Consider the following 27,895-nt stretch of genomic DNA (forward strand, 5'->3'; position numbering starts at 1 on the left):
TCATTCTTCACATAAGACCACATCTTTTCTATTTCTATTTCTATTTTCTATCTATCTTATCTATTTCTATTTTCTATCTTTTCCATTGAAAAAATAAACAATAAAGTTGATTCTAACAGGCATGGATTATTTCAATTACTTACCTCCACAGCTCCAAACTTATCTAAGACATCTCCTGGCTTTGTCTTCTTCCGAGCTATCTCAGAATAGGAAGTGTGCAATGTATTCTTGCATTTTCAGTACCTATTGCACTTTGGGATAGGCATTTGTTATACATTGATTGAATAAGTGAAACAACAGCAGATGGGAAATTCAGAACTTTATTAGCAGAAAGTGGGATGTTTAATATTCCGAAAACTAATACAGATGTGCTCAGACAGATTGGTGGTCTAGAATAGAACAACGCTAAATACTAAATCCTTTTGACTTAGTAAAATTAGTAGGAGCGCACTTAGCTCTGCTGTCACACTGGGTCATATGTGACTGCATCATTTAACAGATGCCATGTGGGTACTGGAGTTGGAAAACACAATTTCTAATCTTAACTTTGCTACTAGCTGTCATTAGCACTCTAGACTTCAGTAACTTCATCTGAAAATGAGAGTCTGATAGGCTCAAATTTCTTTTCTGGCTCTAACAGTCTATGATTCCTTTATTCCCTTGTCACTGTGTCAAACTGACAGCTAACAGTGAGGACTTCATTGTAGAACAAGTGAACCTAGGTGATAGGAAAAATATCTCAAGTGGACTCTGGGAGGAAAGAAAGCACAAGGACATACTAAGTTTATTTATCATTTTGTTGGGGCCTGGTTATGGTGGGAGATGTAAAAACTTGAGAGAGGAACTTCTAGTCTTTGTACTTTTTTCATAAAGGAGCAAAATTAACAATCAAGAGGTGGCATCTGGTAGGAACATGTGTTAGGAAAGCCTGTACACCATGCAAATGATCTTATACTTCTAGTTTTGATGCAAAAGGAAAACACTGGTGGGTTTTACACAATGACATAGATTTTTATTTTAGATATCATAGATATAATCTGACTGATTAACACAAGGAGACCAATTACTTTTGTGATGATTTCAAATGGACTCCCTAACAGAGTTAATTATTGACTTTGAGTGTGAAAGCTCTTATTTTGCTATTTAATCATTTTTTAGTTATGGACAAGAAAGATGAGGGAAAGGAGTAAGGCTGGGTGAGGTAACTGTCCCTTGTTTTTCTGAGAGTATTAATTGATATTCTTACCCATCACAGACTCAAAAACTGTGATTTTAACTATTACTTCTAAAACATGTTACATTTACATTTCTTCCTGTCACTTAGTTCTATCCTAGTGGTTCATCTTAAGCCCAAGAGAAATATGGCTATGCTCTGAATATACTATTATTGATAAAGTCTCCTAGGACCAAGAGGATACAAATAAACAACTATATTTTTCTCCTTCTTGAGTATGTATTTCTATGTAGTTCTAAGCACTGATAGTAAACTCAAAAACAAAGTAAGTTAGAAAGTAGCTATATTTTATTTTATTATTTATATCTTGTGTTTATTTACAATATATTCTTGTTTCATTGAGGTATAATTGACATGTGACATTATGTTAGCTTCAGGTGTCCAACATAATGATTCCATATTTGTATATATTGTGAAATCACCATTACTCTAGTTAACATGCATCACAATACATAATTACAATGTTTTTCTTGTGATGAGATTTAATTTATTTGTATATTTTAGAGAGAGAGAAAGAGAGAGGACACAAGCAAGCAGGGGGAGAGGCAGAGGGAGAGAAAGAGACTCCTCAAGTCAACTTACCACCGAGCTGGGAGCCAAGGGAGTACTTGATCTCAGGACCCCAGGATCGTGACCTGAGCTAAAATCAAGAGTCAGCTGCTTAAGTGACTCAAGGCATCTCTCTTGTGATAAAAAGTTTTAAGATTTACTTTCTCAGCAACTCTGAATTATGCAGTACAGTATTATTAACTATAGTCACTAGGCTGTGTATGACATACCTGTTTTATAACTACAAGTTTCTATCTCTTGACCACCTTCACCCATTTTGTGCTTCCCCGCACCGCCCCCTCCCCCAGAAATCATCAATCTGCTCTCTGGATTTGTGGGGTTTGATTCGTTTTATTGTTTTGTTTTGTTTAGATCCCACATACAAGTGAGATCATGCAGCATTTATCTTCTAACTTATTTCACTTAGCATAATGCCCTCAAGGTCCATCCATCTTGTTGCAAATGGCAAGATTTCATTCTTTTTTATGCCTGAATAATATCCCATTAGATATACATATCACATCTTCTTTATCCATTCATCTGCCCATGAACACTTAGGCTGTTTGCATATCTCGGCTATTCTAAGTAATCCTGGAGTGAATATGGGGGTGGGTTGTAGATATCTTTTCCAGTTAGTGTTTTTGTGTTCTTCAGGTAAATACCCAGAAGCGGGATTGCTGGGTCATCTGGTTGTTCTATTTTTATTTTTTTGAGAAAATGCCATCTATGGGCTGCATCAATTTACATTCCCACCAACAGTTCATGAGGGTTCCTTTTCTCCACATCCTCACCAACACCTCTATCTCTTGTCTTTTTGATAACGGTCATCCTAACAGGTATAAGGTGATATCTCATTGTATTTTGTTGATTTTTTTTAAAAGATATTATTTGTTTATTCATGAGAAACACAGAGAGAGAGAGGCAGAGACACAGACAGAGGGAGAAACAGTCTCCATCCAGGGACCCCGACGTGAGACTCGATCCTGGGGCTCCAGGATCACACCCGGGCCGAAGGCGGCACTAAATCGCTGAGTCACCCAGGCTGCCCTCTCACTGTATTTTGATTTGCATTTCCCTAATGATTAAATGATGTTGAGCATCAATGTATTATTTTTCCAAGGAAACAAGTTAACAGGCTTTTTGTATAACCAGATGCAAAATGTTAGGCACCATTGTGGGAAAAGAAAAGGTGTGAGGCCATTACCATAACTGGGTTTGTGTTTGCAGAACATGTTGTGAGACTAAGATAGTATGCTGTATTCCCATTTGGAATATACAGTATTAGGGGAATAAAATTTTGATTCAGGCATTGAGACATGAGTGTTGTCATTTGTCTTTCTGCAAGGACAATTGTACAGGACTGGGCATTACCAGGACATGTCTCAGGATCATGGCAGAAACTATCATTACATAAAACAAAAACTACTTGTTTGTTTATATGTCCATTGTCATTTATCAGTTGGTCAGTGCCATTATTGGCTACTGAAAATGATGAATTCTTCAGAGGCAGGATTAAAGAAAATGAGTTCACCCAGTGGAAAAACAAGTGGATGCTTAATAAATGTTTTTATGTTTTAATGATTGAGAACCACTTTCAGTTGCATTGAGTTTATATTTACTTAGTGGCCATGGAGTGCCTGGCATTCTGCAAATGACACAGCTCTTACAAATGGCCAGATTTGGACAGTTATGCAGCCAGATAGCTGCACATGCAGACAAAATACACTAAACTAAATACTACATAGATTGAGCACAACTCTGGATGGCTAAAGGTGATAAAAAACAAACAGATGCTGTTTTATTTTGGTTTTGTTTCTATTCTTTAAAAAAAGACAATTCAATTACCCTTTAACTTTCTCCTTATTAACATTAAAAATGATAACATAGATTTATTCCATTGTTTAGTTGAAAGAACTTTGGCATCCCAAGGTGCCTATCAAATATCCGTCAGCCATGTATCTTAAAACACCTGTAAAATTACCCATCCAGGTTCTTCAGGCCCATAGTATATAAAATGCCAAATAAAAATAAACAATTTCCAGTTTCTTCTTTTCCCTAGCAAGCTGGAAACCCTATTTTAATACCTGAATATTCAGTTATAATGCGTGCAATTTTGTAGTCTTGCTGTAAAGAATATTTTTCTTCCTTGTACAAAGACATAACAGATGCAATTAGAGGATATTATATTGTCATATGCATCAGAGGAATAGAATTGGTATTAAATCTTCCACATGACACTCAGGGAAGAAGGCATCAGAAAAGGAAATGGCATTACTCAAAACCCCTTTCACCTTTCAACGCCAGGGGGTCTCATTATATCTGAGGGAAGATATTTGCAAAAGTCAAATGCAGAGTGGGCTATAAATTGTCATGGGGAGTGGTAGGGAAAGTAAGAACTCTCAAGAGCCAGAAGCAGCACCCTCTCAAGGACCGAATAAAGTGGTGATTTTATATGCTTTGCTGATCCTCCAGATACTGTGAGTAGAGAAAGGGAGGTTTGATAGATGAGACAGCCCACTTATGATTACAGACAATGGTAAGCGATGGCATTGAATAACAATGACCAGAGAACAGTTCATGCACCATCACCTGCAAATCCTGATTACAGACAAGACACCTACAAATGACTCTGAGATTTGGAAGTACCACAGTCCATGTTTTATCAGCAACTTGGAGCAGCCTCTGTAAGGTCATCAACTGCCAATCTTCATTGTATTAATATTCTAGGTTTCATATTCATTCAGATGAAAAAGTAATGAAACTTCAAAACAATGTAATCATATTACAGTATGTCTAAAACTACCTTCTAGACACCCCCTGTGCTTTGGATAATGCTTTGTGTCATTCAAGCAGACAACTTTAATGCTACATTAGGTTTATAAAAAAAAAAAAAAAAAAGCTGGAGAAAAATAGCAATGCCTAGGCCACTTTTCTCATGGTTGTTTCTCAAGTCCTAAAATGTATTCTTCTTGCATGGAATGTTCTTCTCTATAAATAGGAAGAGAAGCTGATTTAAAAGGAAATTAACTGAGTTTTCTCTCACTTTGAACTTGCACATTTCTCAAAGGTATTTTTAAATTTATGGAGTACCTACTGTATGCCAGATATTTTTATATATGACATTTATTCATTTAACAAATATTCGTTAAGTGCCAGACGCTGTTCAAAGAACTAATTAATAGAGTTGTAAACAAGGCAGACCAGTTCCCTCCCGTTACAGAATTTGCCTTCTATTTGTGGGAGGCAACAAATGAACAAGTAAGCAAATAAGTAAAGACAAATACAGATGGTGATACATACTGTAATGGAAATAAACTGAGTGTGCTAACATTTATTGAACATCTATTGTGTGCAAAACAATGTGCCAGATGCTTTCAGAGTACAGAAATGAATAAGAGAATAAAATTCCTGCTCTCAATGAGCTTACGCTGTGAAGGAAAACATACTTCATCAATCACTTTGTTCGGGTTAAAGTATTATGCATGTAATGAGTTATGTGGTTTTATCTCTTAGCTCAATTCCTTAAAATCTCTTTCACAAAAAGTTCATATATGAGAGTATCATAATAAACAAGGGCTACATTTTAGGAGAGTTACAAATTTTAATTTAAATCCAAGAGAGGAACTAACCAAATTGAAATCCAGGAATCCAACTGAATTATCTATATTTAAATCCAAGAAAGGTACTTCATAGACCATTTCATAAAGAATAATTTTGTAATGTCAACCAGTATTGGAACAGTAATGTGAATTCTTACATTTTTTTTTCAAAATTTGATATGCTATCTAACAAGCAAAAGTGGTAATTGGCCTGATTTTTGAAGGACTAATAGGAATTTAGTGTGTGTGTGTGTGTGTGTGTGTGTGTGTGTGTGTGTGTGTGGTGCTATATAACAGACATAAAATAACATATATGATAGGCCTAGGTTAGTTAGTTTGGGAATGTGAAACATTCATAGAGCTTGGAATAGAGGTAGAATAAAACAAAATGAAGTTGCAAAAAGAAAGGGGCAAAGGTGGAAGCCCACAAAAGGCTTTACTAAATGTTTTAAGGATTTGGGGTTTTCTTTTAAGACCAATAGGAAGGCAGTGTAGTGTTTTAGGGAGGAGGTCAATATAACGAAAGTCCTTTTTAGAAAACATCACTATATTGCAAAATAGAATACTGACTGGAGACTAGCACAATGTGTACAAATAGAAGAACTAGGTGGCTCTTGAGGTAGTCCACTCGAGGGAAGATAGTAGCATAGGCCAAATTGTTGGTGGTAGAGATGGAAAATGATGGATATTTGAGAGACAATCAAGAGTTATAGTTGATAGGATTTAGTGATCAATCACATATGGAGAGTAGAAGAAAAGGAGATATCAAGGAAGACACCTGTTTTTTAAGTTATAAGATAACTGGTAGTGCCATTAACTAAGATGACTAAATTTAAGTGAATATTAAAAATTTACAGGCTTTAAGTTTGAGTTGCCTTTCAAACATTCAGGTGACGTTGACAAATAAGTAGCTACATTCCAGGTACTGTATCAATCAGGGTCCAACCAGAGAAGCAGAATCAGGAGAAGATATTGCTAGATACCTAGTGTGTGTGTGTGTGTGTGTGTGTGTGTGTGTGTGTTATAGGAAATCGAAATTGGCTAACAAAATTTGGTGAACTGGTTAAACAGGCAAATCTCTATAAGACTATTGTCTCTGAAATAGAAAATTTGAACAGACCAATTACAAGCAATGAGATTGAATCAGTAATAAAAAAAAAAAATCCCCAAAAAACTAAAGTCCAGGACCAGATGGCTTCACAGGTACATTGTACCAATCATTTGAAGAAGAGTAAATGCCTATTTTTCTCAAATTATTCCAAAAAAATAGAAGAAGGAAAGCTTCCAAATTCATTCTATAAGACCAGCATTACCCTGGTAGCAAAACCAGATGAAGACATTACAAAAAATATTGTTTACCAATATTTGTGGTGAATATAGATACAAAAATCCTCAACAAAATGTTAGCAAACTGCATGCAACAATACATTTTATTTATTTATTTATTTATTTATTTATTTATTTATTTATTTATTTATTTTATTTCCCAACAATACAGTTTAAAAATCATTCACCACAATCAAATGGGATTTGTTCCTAGGATGCAAGCATGGTTCAATATTTGCAAATCAATCGATGTGATACATCACATCAAGAGAAAGGATAAAAAACATATGATCATTTTGATAAATGCAGAAAAAATATTTGACAAAGTACAATATCCATTTATGATAAAAACTCTCAACAAAGTAGGTTTAGAGGGAACATATATGAATGTAATAAAGGCCATATATGAAAACCCTACAGCTAACATTATATTCAATGGTGAAAAATAGAGCTTTTTCCCTGACAAGACAAGGATGTCCATTCTTGCTACTTGTATTCAACATAGTACTGGAAGCCCTAGCCATAGAAATCAGACAACAAAAAGACATAAAAGGCCAATTCACTAAGGAAAAATAAAACTTCCACTATTTGCAGATGACTTCATATTATATGTAGAAAACCCTAAAGACTCTACAGAAAAAGTACTAGAACTTATAAAGTAATTCAGTACACAGGATAAAAAATTGATATTTGGAAATCTGTTGCATTCCTATATACTAATAATGAAGCAGCAGAAAGAGAAATTAAGAAAACATTCTCATTTACAATTGCACCAAAAAGAATAAAATAATGTTTCATGTGTCTATTGGCCAACTGTATGTTTTCTTTGGAAAAATGTCTATCCAGGTCCTTTGCCCATTTTTAAATGGGATTATTTGTGTATTTGGTGCTGAGTTGTTTAAGTCCTATATTTACCTTAGGTATTAATATCTAATCAGATACAGCATTTGCAAACCTTTCCCCATTCTGTACATTGCCTTTTTGCTTTTCTGATGGTTTTCTTTGCTGTGTAAAAGCTTTTTATCTTGGTATAGTCCCAATAGTTTAATTTTGCTTTTGTTTCCCTTGCCAGAAGAGACATAACTGGGAAAACCTGTTTATGGCTGTGGTCAAAGAAATCACTGCCTATGGTTTCCTCTAGGAATTTTATGATTTCATGTCTCACATTTAGGTCTTTAATTTGTTTTGACTTTATTTTTGAGTATGGTGTAAGAAAGTGGTTTAGTTTCACCCTTTTGCATGTTGCTGTCCAGTTTTCCCAGCACCATTTGTTGAAGAGATCATCTGTTCCTCATTGCATATTCATGTCTCCTTTGTTAAAGATTAATTGATTACATGGGTTTATTTCTGGACTCTCTATTTCTTTTATTGATTTGTATGTCTGTTTTGGTACCAGTACCATAGTGTTCTTATTCCTCTGACCCTAGTGATGAGGCTATCTTACAGAAGTCAGAACCCTTCGTTACAGAGCTACATGCACTCACAACTGGCCCGGGAGTCAAAGAAGCCTGAGGAGGATTCAGGAATAGGTAGAACAATTACAGGCCCAGCTGTTCCTCCATGCCAACAAGGTAAATCAGTATATCAGTGACATGTGTAAGCTGCACAGTGGCTGCTGCTCCTCTTCTGCCTTCCAAACTTCCTGGGGATCTCCTTTGTGGCCCACTCTAGAAAGAAAGATACAAAAACGCAAATTCTGGAATAGCAGTTCAGCCTAGCCAAGTTGACACAACATAAAGCCATCACAGGTACTGTGCTGTTTTGGGAGAGTGATGTGAAGATTAAGACCATTTTTTCCTGTTTTTGCATAACTGACATTTTCCATATTTTTGGTTTGTTTGTTTATTTATTTATTTATTTATTTATTTATTTATTTATTTATTATTTATTTTTGGTTGTTTTAGAAGTAAAGATATACACAGGTGCTATGGAAGCCTATACAGGCTTTTCTCCCAGCCTGGGAGCTTAAAAACCAAAACAACAACAAAACAAACAAACAAACAAAAAAACCACCACCAACAACAAAAACAAAAACAAACAAACAAACAAAAACACTTTCTAGACTGAGTTAAGCCTTAATATGCATGTAATAATGACACAAAGAATGATAGGAACTGAGTTGCAAACAAGGAGAAGAAATGGAAAAAGTATATAAATCAGCTTTCATTTAGAACATGCTAATGCACATTGAAAACTCTCAACATAGTTTTGTTTTACTTACACTGATGTCCATTGTATTTGGCTGCATTCCTCTTTCCAATCTTCATTCTGAGCCCCGGACTGTAAAAGCAGTCCTCTTTGAAGATATAAGATGCCTCAAAGGAGAAAAGAGCCAATATCCAAATAACACAATGATTTCTAAAGATACTTGGGAAAATCATAAAATTCATTTCCTCTCATATTTTATTGGCCAAAGAAAATCACATGGCCAAGCCTGACTTCAGTGAAGTAGGGATAAATAAACATCTACATGGAGGATAGCAAATATTTCAAGCAAATAAAATCACGGTGTCTTGATCACAAATATTCTCTTTTCTCCCTTCTGTCCACTAAATTCACTCACTCTCACCTTCTTCCAAGAGACAACCAAAAAGTCTCATTCAGATTCAAAATATAGGGTCTTTTCTTAGACTTTATAATCAAATCTGCATCTGGTTCTTCTTGATTCCATGACCTGTAAACTTAAAGAGATAAATTATATTTCTTCACATATCCAATATGTAATATTGGAATGGGAAAATCATAACTAAAATAAACCCTCCCATTTGGAAAGGAGAAGAAAGAAGACACACTCATCAGTTGTTCATTTATATCAATACAAATACAGGATAGGTATATGTTTTAAGTGGTCCCTACTCCAGAGATCTAAAACTTTCTTTAATTTTGCCTCAGTTCTACAATCTAGGAATAGCTCTTCAGTTTATCATGTCTGTAACCTTTGGTTCCACTTTTGGAAGGCTCTTTTTCTTCCTTTTATCCTCATTGGTTATATCTGAAGATGATACTGGAGAGTGTGATTTTCTTAGAGGCTCAAGAGTATCTAAGCCTGCTCCCTATCTGTCAAATCTGTGGGGCCCAAGATTGACTATATTCTCCATACAATTCAGAAATTGCAGCAGAAACTTTGTTGGCTGTACCATAAATTTTGACTGTGCCATTAAGCTGTTGGCCTTTGGTATCCACAGGCCATCTAGATTTCATACCTTACCAGCTGGAAATGGCATTCAGTGGCATATTCAAACTCTGCAAGTCTCATAATCTCTGGATTTTCTTTATTCCTTTCAATTATGTGCAAATCAATTAGCACTTTTATGAGCTCATCTTTTCCTACAGTATTTTGTCAAATACAGCCAATAACAATCACGTCACCAACATTCTTTTTTTTCTTTTTATTTCCCTAAAGCTGCAAGTTATGAGATACATTATTTGTTTTCTGAATTATTATAGGTTATGGTTTTACAAAAGCTAGAAGAAGAGTGACAAAATATGTTTCCTCAATTCTACCAACCCCACCTGTGGTCCAGAAACCAGAGCAATGTATTTTAGTTCTTATTTTTAATGGTGGCACCCATTTTCATATTAGTCAAATTTTCCTAGATAATGCTACATTGACAAACAACCCCCACACTTGAATGGCTGTCAACAATAAAGTTTCTTACTTAGATTCATGTTCATTATTTTTAAGCTATGGGTGTGCTCTACACACTCTTTATTTTGGGACCCAAGCTTAAAAGATCATCCGCTATCTGGAACACACCAGCATAATGGCAGAGGGAAAGAAATGAATGGTTGAAAGACATGATGACTCTTAAGGATTCTGGCTTGAAGTGGCAATTGTCACTTTCACCCACATTCTATTGGCTAAAGACAGTCATACAATCATGCCTAACATAATGGAGTCAGAAAGGAAAGGCAACACGTATTTTCAACAAATACTGCCATCTCCCACAAAATGAAGCTTCAAGATGACATTCAGTAGCAGTAGGATATAAAGTGAGAGGACAGGAATGGTGGAGGTAATACTAGAGTATTGAATGGAGACTTGTGTCTGGAAGGTGTTGTATGTAATACTAAAGATGTGCTTTTGTTTTGGAAGCCAAGCAGAATTACTGAAGGTCTCTAAGCAGTGACATTGTGATGTTTTTAGTTCTACCAGTGCTGAATACAGGAATCCAGTTAGGATGTTATTCCCATAGACTCAATGATTGATGGTGGGATCAAGAGCTAGAGCTATGGTAATAGAAAAGAATGGGGGTGTGCCATATTCACATTTGGTAGGTAAATATTCATATAAAGAAGGTAAGGATTAAGAAGGGAAGGAAAGTTGACTATATTAAAGAGAAAGAGGATAATCAATGATCTTAAGGAACATGGCAGGCAACAAGCATGGGTAAGGGTACATTCTGTAGGTGGAAAGAGCAAGCTGTTCCTGAAGGCTTCAACTTTCTGTATGAGATGTGAGATGTTCAGTTATAGATGAAAGGATATAGGAGTTGGGTAAGATGCTTGAACAAAATACTAAAGACACACAGTCTCTGGAGGAGTGGGAGTGAGAACAAATAAAAATTAAAACTGTAAGATCATTAAGAGCCTTCCCTCCGGTAAGTTTATAATGACTTTATAGGGCACATTTGGTTGCTTTTCTCCACCAATGCTAAGCAGCCTAGGGGTTTGAAGGGATTATAAAGTTGAGTGGAAAGACTGGGTTTCAAGGTAGTTGAGGATGCCACTGAGACAGCAATTGAGGTAATAAACTAAGTAGTCTGGACTATTTAGGGAAATGAGCGAGCCCAGAGGTGGCTGAAAATCCGGAAGACAGCAGGCCAGTCAAGAAGCTGTTTCCTATCACAGTCAGAATAAATGTCACTGGAGTGAGGGCCGGAGCATGGCTGATAAGAGTTTGAGGTGAGAGAGTGAGATATTTACATTTAGGGTTTCTAGTTTGATACAGTTCTGATTCCTGGGTGGTAATAAGGATTAGGACAAGACACGTATACAGCTTTAGTGATGCTCAGGAAAAATCTGTAGAATTGAGAAAAGGAAAGAAAGACGTGTGAGGATAGTATGTTGGAGTGGTTATGGAAATGGACATTGAAGTCACTCTTGATGTGAAAGGTGGAAAACAATGATAAGGTTTTTTTTTTGGGAAGAGGACAACTACTGCAAGAATAGCTAGGGAATTGGGATCCCTGGGTGGCTCAGCGGTTTAGTGCCTGCCTTTGGCCCAGGGCGTGATCCTGGAGTCCCGGGATTGAATCCCACGTCAGGCTCCCGGTGCATGGAGACTGCTTCTCCCTCTGCCTGTGTCTCTGCCTCTCTCTCTCTCTCTCTGTCTATCATGAATAAATAAATAAATAAATCTTTAAAAAAAAAAAGAATAGCTAGGGAAAAAGTAGAGAATTATTGAATGTGTTGATTCCTACCTATGGTTGGCAAAACGCTAAAATGACCTCCAATGACCCACACCCTTGTAGAGTGGAATCCTCCCTCTTATAATTTGCTTCCGACCAATACTATGTGCAAAAGTGATGGGATATCATGCCCACAATTCTGTTATGTGGCATAGATAAGGGATTTTGCAGATGTCATTAAGACCTCTAATTAATGGACTTTAAGTTAATCAAGCAGGAGATTACTCTAGGTGAGCCTGACCTTTTCAGGTGAGCCTTTAAAAGTAGGTCTATAGCTCAGAAAAAGGAGAAGTCAGAGAAAAGCTTTCTTGCATCAAGAAACCAAGAGCCACATGGTGAATTTCTTTTTTTTTTTTTTTTTTTCACATGGTGAATTTCTAATGGGAGAGGAGGATGAGTAGTCTTTAGGAGCTAAGGGTCTTGTTCCTACAAGCACAAAAAATGAATTATGCCAACTACCACATAAACATGGAAGATAAGACCCCAACTCTGGCTGACACCTTGATTGTAGGCTTGTGAGATCCTGAGCAAAGAACCCAGCTAAGTGAGGCCCAAACTCCTTACCCACTGAAACTGTGAGATAATGAATGCAATTGTTATGCAGCGAGAGAAAACGAATATACTATGTTAAATATACCACCTTATGTTAAGAGACCAAAGTGTTTTCATAAACCTTGTGTAAAATTCTATAAAAAAAGTTTTCAATTTTTTTTTGTCTTAAACTTTTATTCACAGAAGCAAACATGAGATGGTTTCCAAATTAAGATTGTAGATTAGAGCATGAGAAGCAAGCTGTGCAGTAGATGGATAGAGAACAATGGGACAGATCTTAGGCATAATTCTCTCTACTCCTACTCCGCTTTCATCACCTTGTCTGCATGGAGAGGAAACAAAAGGAACAGGTGCGTCCAGTCAGAGGGGCTGGATCAGCTGACAATCAACACCTCAGGAAAGGAAGCTGGGCGAGGAGGGGGATAACAGAAGATGTGAAGCTGGCTGAGAATGAAAAGAAAGGTGGTAGAAAAGGAAACAGGGACAACGAAGCATAGGAGAAAATCAGCTCAGATTTGCTTGATAGACATATGATTTCATGATGGCTTCTGGCATCTGCCCTCTTCCCTAAAATAATTCATCTTTCCAACCCGTGTGGGAGAACTTGCCTAGCCAGAAGCAGTAACAGTAAAATTTCCTTCACATTCTGAGTTCTACCCTTGCAAGGTTATTAGCAGTAACATTCCAGGACACCAAACAGGTCTGAATGAAAGCTTCTTCCATTTTCTTTTATTCTATTGTGTCTATAGGCTTCATTATAAGTGAGCAGGAAAGGGTTTAATATCTGTTGGCTACAACAAAAATTAATGGCCATGCAGGAAGAAAGCATTAATGGTTAAATGGAAAGAAGTATAAAAACGTTTAGTAATGTATGAATTCACATCACTTCTACTTAGATAAAACACATTTAACATTTCAGTTCTGTTCTAAAGGTTCACTTTAGAGCCAGAATGCAAAACTTTATGAAATTGCTAAGTGTTTCAGACTAAATTATGAGTAATACTTTGGGACATGGTTAAAGATTTGTTAAACACACCACAGAGCAGTTTAAAGTGTGCAATGATTCAATAAGGTACAAGAGATACAGTGGGAGTCTTTGATTCATTATTTATGGAATTAGACTTGAGCTATCTCTATAGAGTGATTTTTCAATGCTAGATATATATTCTTGACTGCTGTGGCTCATGGTTATGGGTAGAAAGAAGGTGGAGTTGATGATCAATTCAATATGGAAAAAAATGTCCTTATTGAACCAAGAATGCTCTGGTGACCCACTGAGAATGGGCAGAAATCAGGACAATAGTCAATATGAAATTTTTGCTGCAGTACGTGATTGGAGAGGAATTTGTATATTTAATACATGACTTTTAAGGGCACCTGAGTGGCTCAGTTGGTTAAGCATCTCCCTCTAGCTCAGGTCATGACCTCAGGGTCCTGGGATCCAGTCCCTCAATGAGCTCTATGTTGGGCTCCCTGCTCAGCGAGAAGCCTGCTTCTTCCCCTCCACCCCACTCATGCTCTCTGTCGCTATCTCTGTCTCTATCTCTGTGTCTCTCTCTGTCTCAAATAAATAAAATCTTTTTTAAAAAAAAGACACGATTTTTAAAATGAACTCCATTCATTCATATGTTCCTTCATTCAAAAATGTTTTATAAATACATATACTTCCTTTATTCATAGTGATCTTGACACACCTTTCATCCAAAGAAAGAGAAATTAATCCTTTTCTTTCCTCATTTATGAAGCTATTTGACTAATTACATCATATAATGGTCTTGTCAAAAGACCTCTACCTAGGTGAGAATTTAATTATGTAGGGTAGGCTGATTTAATCACTAATACTTTTATAGTCTATATCTATCTCCTTGGCAAGAGTAGTTAGAAAGGAAATTTAGTTGGCCAGCAAGTTAAAGATATTTCTGTTAGTCTGCAGTGTATAAAATGAAGGGAGTTGGTGTTCAGAAATAGATGATTTGGACTGAGCAAGGGTAGATATGCAGAATTTTAGAGGCCCATACTTCATAAAGCTGCATCAGATATTTTGAACCTAATATGTTAAGTACATAAAAATCAGCAGAAAAAAATAGTCCCACAGGCAGGACAAAAAAAAATCATAATCAGTAAGTCTCTGGTAGAGAGCATGAATAAGAGTCTGGGGAAATTGTACCCAAACTGAAGTAAAAGCAAAGTTAATTGTGGAGATGCCCGGGGAGTGCCAATCCTGCCTCTGAGACCGGTGATTTTCAAACAAAAGGGGCAAAAGTCATCGTTATCACCCTCAGTGGCCTTTTCCTGCATTTGAAAAATTTTCAAATCAGAGAACACATTTCCTTATGCTCTCTATAAACTCATTTATATTATGTGCTATCTCCATGTACAACTTCTCAATTTAACTTTATAATATTTTGACACAAAAAAAGGAATGTGATTTAAAAAAAAAAAAGCTTTCTAGCTCTCTTCTCCTTCAGAATAAAAAATTCCCAATCTCTTTAGACTTTTTTAAGAAACTATTATTCCCTTACCATTTAATTATCTCTCTTATTTTCATCTCCGGACTCCATCCAATTTCCAGTCATCTCTTCTCACATACCAAAATTAAACCTGGTACAGTGTTCTGTTAAGGTCATGGCCGATTTTTGAGTAGCATCTATATGTCTGTATCTTATTAGAGCTTCAGCATTTGATAGTGAGTCATTTTCACTCTCAAGGTCAGGAGAGCCTGGCTGAACCCTCTTACAACCAAAAGAGTGCAAGTGAGGACTCTTGTGTCTGTGCTTGCTGGCCAAAGGAAGTTGCTGTGGGTTCTTCGAGAGACTGTGGCTCTCTCTAGACATTATTGACAATGTTAGCTCATAGGCAGAGCACTTTAAACAGTGCTTATTTAGAGGCTTTCCTTCGATGAAGTGACAGGAGGCTCCCAAATGCTGCTCAAATCACCGCATGATGAACTGCACATTAGATGATCTTATGGCACTTCTGATATTAACTCCCAAGAATCACTTTAGACATGTGTATCTCCTTTCTACAAACAGTGGATAAATCAAATAGTGGCTGTTTGACTTCACGGGATTTAGAACTGATCTACAATATGATTCTGTGCTTTGTAGATACAGTCATCAGCTGGAATTGTCTCTGGTGAAGTATTTAAGTTACACAGGAATACAGCACTTATATCCAGAAGGAGAAAAGAGATTCCAATTACAGAAGCCTTTTATATTTGTTTTTACTCATTCCTACATGCATTGCCTACTTCCCTATTTAAAAAAAAATCACAAGATGTTTACATTTCTTTAAGACGTCTGACAATGGAATTGGAAAGAATCCTTGATTTAAATATTGCACGAGTATTAAATGTTTTAAAGGGTGATTACAGATGGGATTTGCATCTGAGCCATTTTCCCCAAACAAGTTCTCAGCTGCAGGCCACTTAAGTGCAGTTAATTCATTAGAACAAGAAGAACTTGAGTTAAATACATTAGCGATGAACTGTTCATCTGGAATAAGGCGGGCTCATGCTGGCAATTTCTTGCATAGTTATTATTCAACATGTACTCTAGAGTCCTGAGCAAAGGAGAGGAAAACAATGAGAAATGCAGCTTGTCATTTAGAATCTGGGTTTTGAGAATAGTCTTTCCATGGCATTGGCCTAATTCGAACATCCCAGCGCTATAGACAAGTCCAGTTAGAACAAGTTAAGCATATTTCTATAATACTAGGCAATTCAGGGAAGGCTGGAAACCCAAGAAATTTAGGGAGAATATGAAAAGATGGGTGAGGTTGTTTTTAAAGGCCCATGTCTTCAACTCTGGGCCTTGAAATGATCTCTTTACAACAAAGCAAGCCCTACTTAGAGCCAGTGACTCACCAGCAGTCCTTTATTCTCTGAGCAAATGAATTAATTTGGCAGTTGCTATTCCTCACCCCAGACCAGCCATGTGCTCTAATTGCCCATTTCCTCCTTCCGGGTTTGGAATGAAATACCTCCCTATCACTTCCTATATTAAATCAAAGCATGTGTCAGCATCTGGTGGTCTCTAATAAATGTTCTCACGTGTCCGTCTCCCTTCCCCTTCCCCGTGCTCTATGGAGAGATTTAGAATTTTCAAGGTCAGGTCTTTAAATCTCATTAATTTTTCTTTAAATGATGTGCCTATAAAACTCAAACTTCTAAAGTAATAATCAATAACCCCAATAGAGATCCTTTTGTAAAAACCCTGTGACTATGCCTTTAAAAGCAGTGTTTTCTTTGCCAGTAGATTTATAAAGCTAAGTCTCTCTCCAATCCTAATCAAATATTTAGAAATGCATGCATTGCAGGATCCATATTATCAATCAGCATACATTGCACTATCTGGGGTTAAGCTCTAATTTTAAGAGAATCTTACCAGTTCTCCTAAAACGTAATTTTAAGAAAACACTATGTTCGAAGCATTCAGGATGGAGGGCTTGGCATAGCCACAATGAATTTACACCTTTACAAGCCAGCATTCTCTGATACAGTGGAGTCAAGTCTAAACTAAGTATCAAAAAGCTACTGCGATCCTTCCTTAAAATATCGATTTCATAGCCCAATCCTCTCTCCTACAAAAACATGATCTTTGGAGCTCACACTTGGGATTCTTTGTTTTTAAGCCTGTCCATCAACCATTTTATTTGTTGTTTGTCTCCATCTTTTAGGACATATGCTCTTTTTGTCTTTGTCCATGGCTAAATCTGCCGTGCCTAGACCGGTGCCTGGCACATGTTGGTTGTTCAGTATTGACTAGTTGAACAAACTCTTGTCTGGGGCCAGGTTTGAAAACTATTGCATTAGCAGATGGAACTCTGGAGCCAGATAATGCTTGGTTTGAACCCCAGGTCTGGCAAGTATGACCTTAGTCTGGTCCTTCATCTTTTGGAGGTTTAATTTCCTCATTTTCAAAATGGTAATCATAATTCCTATAATGAATATTTGTTAACTAAGTGAATGAAACCCTTAGGTCAGTGTTAGATTGGGGCAACATATGTTGAAAACAATGCCTCAGTAATAATGGACATCCATTGTGATTATTTGGACGTGGAGGTAGCAAGGATTGGCCAACCAGAGGTCATGTTTATGAGAACCTGAGGATGAAGCTTATGGGAAGGCCAGCTGGACATAATGAGGTTAATGGCTGGCCCCATGAACTGAGACTAATGTGCTTGATTCATATCATGTAGAAGAACCAAATAATCAGGTTTCTCCAGTGATAGGAGTTTAGTGCAAAGCCACATAGAAAGCAAGAAAGGAGGGGAATCCATGTCATTGGAAGTGCCATAGAGTCTCCTAGAGAACTGAAAGTTTCAGATGCTCCCCAAGCCCTGATCTCCCCACAGAATCTAAGGATCTATCTTTCTGCAGCTCTGCTCTCTGCTTAGCATCTGCACTGTACCCACCAGATGCTCTTCTACACAATCCACAATTCCTCTTTTAACCCTTTCTGAATCCATGCTTTTCTTTAACACTATCATCTTTCTTTGTGTCTCAGGAAAAACTGATAAAATTAGATCCTCTCTTAGAAGATTTAGTCTAGACCATACATACTGAATAGGCTTTTCGTGCCAAGCCGCCTTACAGGCTTTTGGGCAGCTTCTGTAGATAATTACCTATGGCAGAACTTCACCCTTTTGGAAAATCTTTGGTGGTCAGTGTGGCAACATCAAAAGGCTTGAAGTTTGGCAACATGTGTGTTAGGAGTCACTTTTGATCATCTTGCCTAGAAGAGTTAAGAGGTTGTCATTTTGCTCTTATTGCTTGGAGATTGTATTAAAAAGATCTATCTATGAAATTCTGAGTGCCTATCAGCCTATTGGTCCCTTCAGGGCAATTTCTGCTGAGGAAGGACATTTTATGTTATTATAAATTACCATTTATGGCAATGCTAAACTTTATATACCTTATGAAGAAATCATCTAGTAAAATATTTTAGGTCTTACCACTATTTATTAAGTTCTCATACCTAAAACTCTATCTTTACTATCATATTTGTATATATATATTTTTAAGATTTTATTTATTTATTTATGAGAGACACACGGAGAGAGGCAGAGACGTAGGCAGAGACGTAGGCAGAGGAAGAAACAGGCTCCTCACAGAAGCCTGATGTAGAACTCGATCTCAGGACCAGGAGATTATGCCCTGAGCCGAAGGCAGATGCTCAACCACTGAGCCACTGGGGCATCCCCCATCACAATTTTTTTTAAGATTTTATTTATTTATTCATGAGAGAGAGAGGCAGAGACACAGGCAGAGGGAGAAGCAGGCTCCATGCAGGGAGCCCAATGTGGGACTCGATCCCCAAACTGGGATCACACCCTGAGCTAAAGGCAGACACCTAACCGCTGAGCAACCCAGGTGTCCCTCCCCCATCATATTTATATTACAGATTACACAAGATCACAAGATTAATTGGATTAGTCAGAAGAAAGTAATACACAGACACCTGACCTTGGCAGTGGTTGGTAGTCTGAGGGTGGAGAGGATATTGAATGCTTCCAGTGTGTCGTCTCTCAGATTGTCTTCTAGCCTTACTCCGAGGAACAAAATGTGTTAGTTTTCTAGGTAAAAAAAGAGCTAAAACCCAAAGCAGGCCAATAAAAGAGTGACATTCTTAGAGGCCGGGCTAGAAACAAAATATTAAAAAATAGAAATTCTCAGGGCACCTGGGTGGCTCAGTTGGTTAAGCATCTGCTTTCAACTCAGGTCACGATCTCATAGTCCTGTGATCGAGGCCTCCTGTCAGGCTCCCCCCCCACCAAGAAGTCTGCTTCTCCCTCTGCCCTTCCCCCACTGTGCTCTCTCTTGCTCACTCACTCTCTTTCTCTCAAAGAAATAAATAAAATCTTAAAAAGAAGAAAGAAAGAAAGAAAGAAGAAAGAAAGAAAGAAAGAAAGAAAGAGAAAGAAAGAAAGAAGAAAGAAAGAAAGAAGAGAGAGAGAGAGAGAAAGAAAGAAAGAAAGAAAGAAAGAAAGAAAGAGAAAGAAAGAAAGAAAGAAAGAAAGAAAGAAAGAAAGAAAGAAAGAAAGAAAGAAAGAAAAGAAAGAAAGAAATTCTCTTTTGTGGCTTCAGGGATAGACTGTAGCACAATTGAGGAGAAGGAAACTTTCTCCAGCTTAGCATGATGAGCATTGGTACAAGATAAAAGAGTATCACCATGACTGCAGCACACGAGGGTGTGGCAGAGGACAAAGCCTCCCACAGGCTTTTCCAGAAGAGAAAATCCAGAGGAAAGAGTGAGAAAGAGCATCACTCATGAGCCCTGAATTCTGCTCTTTGCCCTTCTACACATGTATGTGTCCCTAAAGAAGAATTTAGGACTGGGTGGTACTGTCAGGTAAACGACCAACTCTTGGTTTTGGCTCAGGGTGTCAGGGTCATGAGATGGAGCCTCACTCATATCAGCCCCTCGCTTAGTGTGGTGTCTGCTTAAGACTCTCATTTTCCCTCTGCCCCTCCCCCCACACATTCTCTCTCTCTCTCTCTCTCTCTCTCTCAAATAAATAAATAAATCTTTTTAAGAAAAGAATTTATGAGGCTAAGGGCTCCAGCAATTCTGTTAGAGACAGATGACTCTTGGATGGGTTAGGTATTGCTGCATAACAATTTTCCCCCAAATTTTGTGGCATAAAACAAACATTTTCCCAGCTTCTGCGGGTCATGAATTTGAGTGGTTGGGTCTCAGGGTTTCTGATTAGGTGGAAATGAAAATGTCAGTTGGAGGATTCAGCCAACTGAAATCTGGACTAAAGCTGGATGAGCTGCTTCCAAGCCCAGGCAGAAGTGTTTGGCTGGAAGCCTCAGGTCTCACTGTATGGAGCTGCTTGAGTGTCCTTGTGATATGGCAGTTGCCTTTCCCCAGGCGAGCAAATGGGGAGAGAGGGAAGAAGCTGCAAAGTCCTTTATGTCCTCATCACAGAGTCACATTCTGTCACTTCCATCTAACTATATTCCTTAGAAATGAGTCACCCAGTCCAGCCCACACTCAGGGGAAGCAGTTTTAAGCTCTGTATCTTGAAGAGAATTCATAGACATAGTTTAAAATATTACATATTTTAAATGGGCATTATAAATTTATAATTTATAAATATGTGTTAATTTATTTAAAATAAGGCATATGTTAAAAAGTGAATTCATAGACATTTTAAAACCACTATACTTTAGGGGCACCCGGGTGGCTCAGTTGGTTAAGCAACTGCCTTCAGCTCAAGTCATGATCCCAGAGTCCTGGGATGGAGCCCTGAGTCCAGACTTCCTGCTCAGCAGGGAGCCTGCTTCTCCTCTCCTTCTGCCTCTCCCTCTGTCTTCTGCTCTCTCTCTCTCTCTCTCTCTCTCTCAACTAAACAAATAAAATCTTTAAAAATAAACAAATAAAATAAAAATTAAAATCATCACAATTTGTACACTGGCTACATTTATTTATATTTGTCCCATATGCAAAATACATCCATTGCCCCTCCCAAGGACCCCAATACAGTATTAGTTTGAAATCTAGGATGTTGTCATATAAATGAAATCAAAACATCAATGAATCTTCTCAGATGAAGTTCTTTAAATGCAGATCCTTAAGTACAGTTCCCCTTGACCTGAAGACCTGTGAGCTAAAGAAATGAGTTCTTGTGCTCTTTTCATGCCCTACATTCAGTGGTGGGAGAGGCACCAGATAGCCTCCATAGACATGGAAGATGCCCAGGAGTCACTGGTCAAGACCAGTTCTGAAATCCAATCTAGCAGAGGTCGGAAATTTCTTAACTGGGACTCAAGACCTGGGAACAATACTCCACAGTTCTTGGCTCTCTTGGCTCCAATCTTATTTTTAACTTCTGAGTCATCCTTCTTTTTTCATGACAGGTGTTTGTAGCCAAGTACTTTTCTGAGCCTGATTCCCTTTAGTAGAACTGGGGGCAGGGACGATGCCTCTTTGTATTTAGTGCTACCTCTGGGCTTTCCGTCTAAACTGACAGTGCTTCTGCTGATATAATTCTGTTTTTAAAACTTTGTGGGTCTCCTGTGAATGTTGTTGGGCTCCAATTCATTAGATAAATCTACACCTATAAATCAAGATAAGTTCTTCTCTATCTAGAGCTTCTGCTAAGGGACAATAACCATAAGCTTCTTAGAAGCCACATTGTTTGATTGAGGGGAGGCCTGAGACATATGCATCTGCAGAGAGCCCCTTTTTTTTCTGACTAAATGGTATTCTGAGGCAGCCCCATTGATCCTTCTGAAGCCTTAATAAGAGATTTCACAGCCACACCCTCAGCTTAAACGTCAGACCTGGCAGATCCCTTGATCTGATATTTGTACAGAAGTTCTTTCTTAATTTTAGTTTCTTTCACCATCTAGAGAGGCTGTGGAATTTTTTTTAAAGATTTATTTATTTATTTGAGAGAGAGAGAGAGCATGAGCAAGGGGGAGAACAGAGGGAAAGAGAGAGAGAAAATCCTGAGCAGACTCCCCATGGAGCATGGAGGCTGACACAGGGCTCAATCTCAGGACCCTGAGGTCATGACCTGAGCTGAAATCAGGACTCAGATGCTTAACCAACTGAACCACCCAGGTGCCCCGAGGCTATGGAATTTTTAAAGCCAAAACACTAGCTTCTTTTTTGTTCAGCCGAACTTCCATGAGCCTCTCTCTCTCCTCTCACATTTTATCATAAGCAGGAAGATCCCAAGTAGTACCTTCAACATTCTGTGTAGAAATTACCTTAGCTTGTTCATTCAGTTCAAGTCATTTTCCACTTCCAGATTATCGCAGGTGACAGTGTTGTTAACCTGCCTGCCACTGCAGAACAAAGATTTCTTCCTTTCAGTTTCCAGAAATGCAGTCCTCACTTTGTTTGAGCTTCACTGACAAACGACTCAAAAGCCCCAACTTCTACTAACAGTCTATTTGAGGTTCATAAGCTTCCACTAACATTCTCTTCAAAGTCTTTCTCTGTGTCTGCCCATTACTTAGCTCCAAAGCCACTCCACATTCTTGGGGTATTTGTTATGACAGCAATCTCACTTTCAGATACCAAAATGTGTATTGGTTATCTATTTCCATATAACAAGTTATCCCAGACTTAAAAAAAAAAAAAAAAAAAAGATTGTTATCTCACAGTTTCTGTGAGTCATAAATTTGGGAGTGCGTGTAGCTGGAAAATTCTGGCTCATGAGGTTGCAGTCAAATCCAGGAGGAAGCCACAATATTTTAGGTCCCAAATGACATCACCTACTTTCATTTCCATCACATACATTAGAAGCAAGACATTAAGTCCAGTCCCCACTCACAAGGAAGGATATTAAGCCCCATGATTTGAAGAATGTATCCAAGGATTGGTGATCATATTTTCCAACCACGAGAAATCTGAAATTATTATATTATTTGTATCAAAACCACACTGTACCCTGAGGAAGATAGGGCCTAGGAAAATGATGACTACATTTGTACAATCAACCTTTGCCAAGGTTTTCAGCTATGAATAAACCCCTACATTACTAAATCCAATGAACAAATTGCAGTTGTCATCTGACTGCACCTTTCAGTAACACTGGGCATCACTCTTTACTCTTTGGAAGTTTCTTCATTTGGCTTCCTGGACATCGCATGTTCATTGTCTTTCTTCTGCCAATAACTAGCTGCTTACTCTCAATTTCATGCACCACTTTCTCCTCATCTCTCAAACCTCATAACACTGGAACTCTAGAGTTCATGACTTGAACCTCTTTTTTATCTACATTCAAGTTTCTGCTGACCTAATGCTATCCCAAGTCTTTAAATACAATGTGCACTTATAACTGTATAATTTATATATCCCTCATGTAACTCTTCCTCAACTCTAGGCTCATGCGTAACCTCTCACCACTTGAATGTCTAATAAGTATCACCAACATAACCTACCCTAAATTGAGCATTGGATCTTTACCTCAAACTTACTCTTAGAATCGTCCCCATTTCAGTGAATGGCAACTCTATCCTTCCAGCTGCTTGGAATTCATTCTCATTTACAGATTCCTTCTCTCTCTCTCTCCCTCCTTCATTTCCTTCTTTCTCCCTAGGACACTTTCGATCCATCTGCAAAATTTGTTCTACCTACAAAATAAATTCAAACGTGAAGTACTTTTCACAAGCTCTGCAACTACCTCAGTGGCCCAAGGTGCTACCCTCTGTCACCTGGTTTCCTGCAGCAGCTAATTTCCCATCCGTGGTTCCCCCCATTCTTGCCCCTGTAGTCTATTCTAAGCACGTCACCTGCAGTAATCCTGCTAAATATAAACCAATTCATATCCTTCCTCCATGTTAACTCTCCAGTGCCTCCCTTCATCACTCAGAGTAAAAGCCTAAATCCTCAAAACTGACCCACCCCGTCCTATGCCATCTGACTATCGTCACTTACCTGATATCATTTCCTACAGTTCTCCTTTCTGCTTATCCTGCCCCAGCCACATTCTCCGGCCCACTCTTGGTCAAACATATCAGGCATGGTTTTGCCTCTGGGCCTGACCCTCCTGCCTCAACACTGTTCTTGGAGCTCCACAGGATTTACTCCCTCACTCCTTTTAGATCTTCAAATGTCACAGTCTAAGTGAGGCCTTCCCTAACTGACTTATTAAAGTTGCTGCCAGTAGCCCCCAATTATCTTTCCTATTTTCTCCATAGCAATTATAATTGTCTAAGCATTAATTTTGCTTATTTTTATGGAATGTAAACCATGTGGAAGATGATTTTTTTAATTGATTTATTCATTTCTGTATTCTTATGACACACAAGCACCAGTCAATGTGTTTTGAATAAACAAATGAACTGTCCACTAGTTTCGCCATCCTTATTTTCTTGGAATTCTCTTCTTTCTCTCCTTAGGCCCTCTAAGTCCCAAATTAACTCCCAGCATAACTGGTCAAGTCTCATCTCCTCCAGGAGACTTTCCTCACCAATTTAGGCCTACGTGGACCTTCACATTTACTTTCGTCAGCCCTCGTGGTCACAGCCCAGGTCATATTCCTATATATTTGTTTGTGTGCCCCATTTTTCTCCATCTTGTTCATATATTCTTGTTTGTCTAAAAGATCCTTGAGAAATCATATTCACTTTCCCTTTTTTTTTGTACTACTCTTTTGACCCCTCCTAATTACACAACATGCATTTTATAAATCCCAGCTTCAAAAACAACTGCTAACCCACTGAAATGAATTTCCTCACCTTACATAGCTGATGGAAGATGCTACTTTAGGATGATACAATGTTTTTGTAGAATGCATACAATAGTTTTCAATTTATACAGTACTAAGTTTCAGGTAAAACCAGCTGAGCTACAAAAGCAACTCTGTTCTAATACTCACACCCTTATTATATTCTCTTTAGGAAATGGAATCCATTTTTCCACATGGACTGGAAATCCTTAGATGTTAAAAATATTTTTAAAAGCTCCACTGAGATTTAGCTTCTTGCCATGATACTCTAAATTATTCCAGTGTTCTGTAAGGCATTATAAAACACTGTAATTTATATGCTCCTGAGCAAGTACTTCTTAAAGTGTTCACCAATTAGTTCACTTCAGAGCCTGCTTCTTATATCCCTGCAGGTAAGTAAGAAAAAAAACCCTTCGTATGCAACCTAAGACTATATCAAAATCACTTATGTCAGCTCAATATTGTCATAAGAACAACTCTGAATTTTCTGATAGCTGGAAATTTTGGAGAAGCTCATTAAATGAATAGATGAGAATTATGCACAGAGATGTTTCCTTCTGGGAACTGAACACAATCTTCTAGTTTTTTCTAGATTAATCTTATTGTATCATGATTTAGATTTTGCTCAGAAATGAGGTAGACTGGAACTCAATCAGTTCATCCCCACCTCTAGCACCTCACCTTGGAAACTGTGCATGTCCACTTTGGTTGTAATCAGTCTTCTTAGGGTAAAACACACACATGCACACAAAGTCTAAAGACTGACTCAATAATACTGGAGTTTGTAACTAACTCTCCTTGGAGGAAGAAAATTAATATTTTAAAAGGAAAACAAAGGATTTCTTAACTCTATTCAAAGATTGGTTTAAGACTCATCTAGGTGCAGCTGATTCTAATTCAGAATTCTTTTATTGAGTTTATTTATAAATAAACTCAACTAAATACTTCTCTCATTAATTTCATCATTAATTTATTCTTTTATGTTGAAACCTTTGTGAGCTTAGTGTTTTAAATTATATTTAAATAACATAAAAATATTGACACTATATATCACTTAAATTTTACTCGATGTTCCTGGTATTGTCTCATACACATAATTATAATATGTTGCTCTTATTTTTATGAGCCATTACTAAAGCATTATCTTAAAAGCTAACCATTAAGATAGGAATTTACCTCACGTAGTTAGCTACAAAATACCTCTCATATATACGTGTGTGATCTCAGAGCTAAACGGATATCAGCAGTATCTAATTCGTGGGTTTATGACCTTTCTTTCACTCAGCATACCTGAAAAACAAGTTGGTCTTGAAGGGAAAGCCACCATGGTAATGTAGTAGTTTCTTACTGCTGTTATAACAAATTGCCACAAATGCATTGTCTGCAAACAACACAGACCTATTCTCTTACAGTTTGATATGTCCGAAGTCTAAAATGAGTCTTATGGAGCTAAAATCAAGATGTTGAGAATGCTGCATTCCTTCTGGAGATGCTAGGGGAGGATCCATTCCTTGCCTTTTCCAGCTTCTAGAGGCTGTTCACCTGCATTTTGGGCTTGTGGCTCCCTTCCAGTAATCATATCACTTGGACCTATTTGGCCTTTCTTTTCCTGACTCTGAAACTCTTGCTTGTAGTTACAACCCTTGTAACTACTACACTAGGCCCACTCAGATAATCCAGGATAATCTGCCCATTTAAGCATCCTATCATAATCCCTCTGCCAAGTCCCTTTTGCAACAAAAAGCAACATTTGCAGAAATTTCAGGGATTAAAATTTAGGACTTCCTTAGGACTTCTTTTGGCAGAGGAGGGCCATTATTCTACACATCACAGGTAGTGATCTCATGTAAGAGGGGAGAGTATAGTAGCACACGTATTTGAAAAATAAGCAGTAAGGCATTGTGGTTAAGCCCATGGACTCTGGTGCCAGATGGCAAATCTCACTTTGCCACTCAATAGCTATGACATCTGAATGCCAAATTATTGAAACTCTCTGTGTCTCAGTTTTGTAATTTGTAAAACCATAAATGACAATATTAGCAAATACTTCCTACTCTTGTTTTAAAGACTCAATGAATTTATACATGTAAACATACTTAGAACAATTCCTGACACATAGTTAATGTATAATAAACTTTACTGTTATTATGTGCTCTCATGAAGATTAATCCAATCTTAACTTCTTTTACAGATGAAGAAATGGTGTCCCAAAGAACTTAACTGATTTACACAAAATCATATAGTGACATTAGATTCTGAAGCTTGTCACATTGAGATTATTCTGTATGACTGAGTAAGTGTCTAATAAACATGTTTTCAATGATATCAGAATTTTAAAACTACTTCTTTTCTTATTTCTAATAATTCTTAACTTAACCTGGTGGTATCATCAATAACATACTTCACTCTTGCTTTAGTAATGGGAATCCTATTAAAATATTTGATTTCTTTCTCAATTTTCTGAGGTTTGATAGGGTTGTATTATAGTCTTATAAAAGGTAAGATATTTGACAAACTGACAAGAATTTGAGAAGACTCCCAGGTCTAGCATTTCATATGATGAATCTGTCTTTGACTTTTTATATCCAGATAATAATGTACATTGCTATTAAAATATTTAGAGGACTTTAAACCCCTGTTCAAAATGTTTGTAACATTTTCTTATATTTATAGATTTGATGTTGTCAATCTACTAATTCTACAGTATAATCAATCAACTGTTCCACACACCAAGCTGATTATTAGAAGAACTGCACTAAATAAACCATTCAAGGGCAGCCTGGTGGCCCAGTGGTTTAGCGCTGCCTGCAGCCCAGGGCGTGATCCTGGAGACCTGGGATCGAGTCCCACGTCGGGCTCCCTGCATGGAGACTGCTTCTCCCTCTGCCTGTCTCTGCCTCTCTCTCTGTCTCTCATGAATAAATAAATAAAATCTTAAAAAAAAAACATTAAAAAATAAATAAATAAACCATTCAAGATAATTAATTTTGATAATTTTCATTGTGCAGAAATTTCCATTGATCCCTACTTTT

At 37.6% G+C, this 27,895-nt stretch overlaps 1 long non-coding RNA gene across 1 annotated transcript; it reads left to right on the forward strand.

The window, feature by feature from the left end:
- The first annotated feature begins 12,861 nt into the window (after positions 1-12,861).
- Positions 12,862-27,762, forward strand: LOC125752679 (uncharacterized). Its single transcript, XR_007402772.1, has 4 exons — positions 12,862-13,021; positions 25,036-25,255; positions 26,149-26,191; positions 27,055-27,762. It is a non-coding gene; the product is annotated as an uncharacterized LOC125752679 (long non-coding RNA).
- Positions 27,763-27,895: the final 133 nt, after the last annotated feature.

This window comes from Canis lupus, chromosome 16 (genome assembly GCF_003254725.2).
Source record: "Canis lupus dingo isolate Sandy chromosome 16, ASM325472v2, whole genome shotgun sequence".
NCBI lineage: Eukaryota > Metazoa > Chordata > Mammalia > Carnivora > Canidae > Canis > Canis lupus.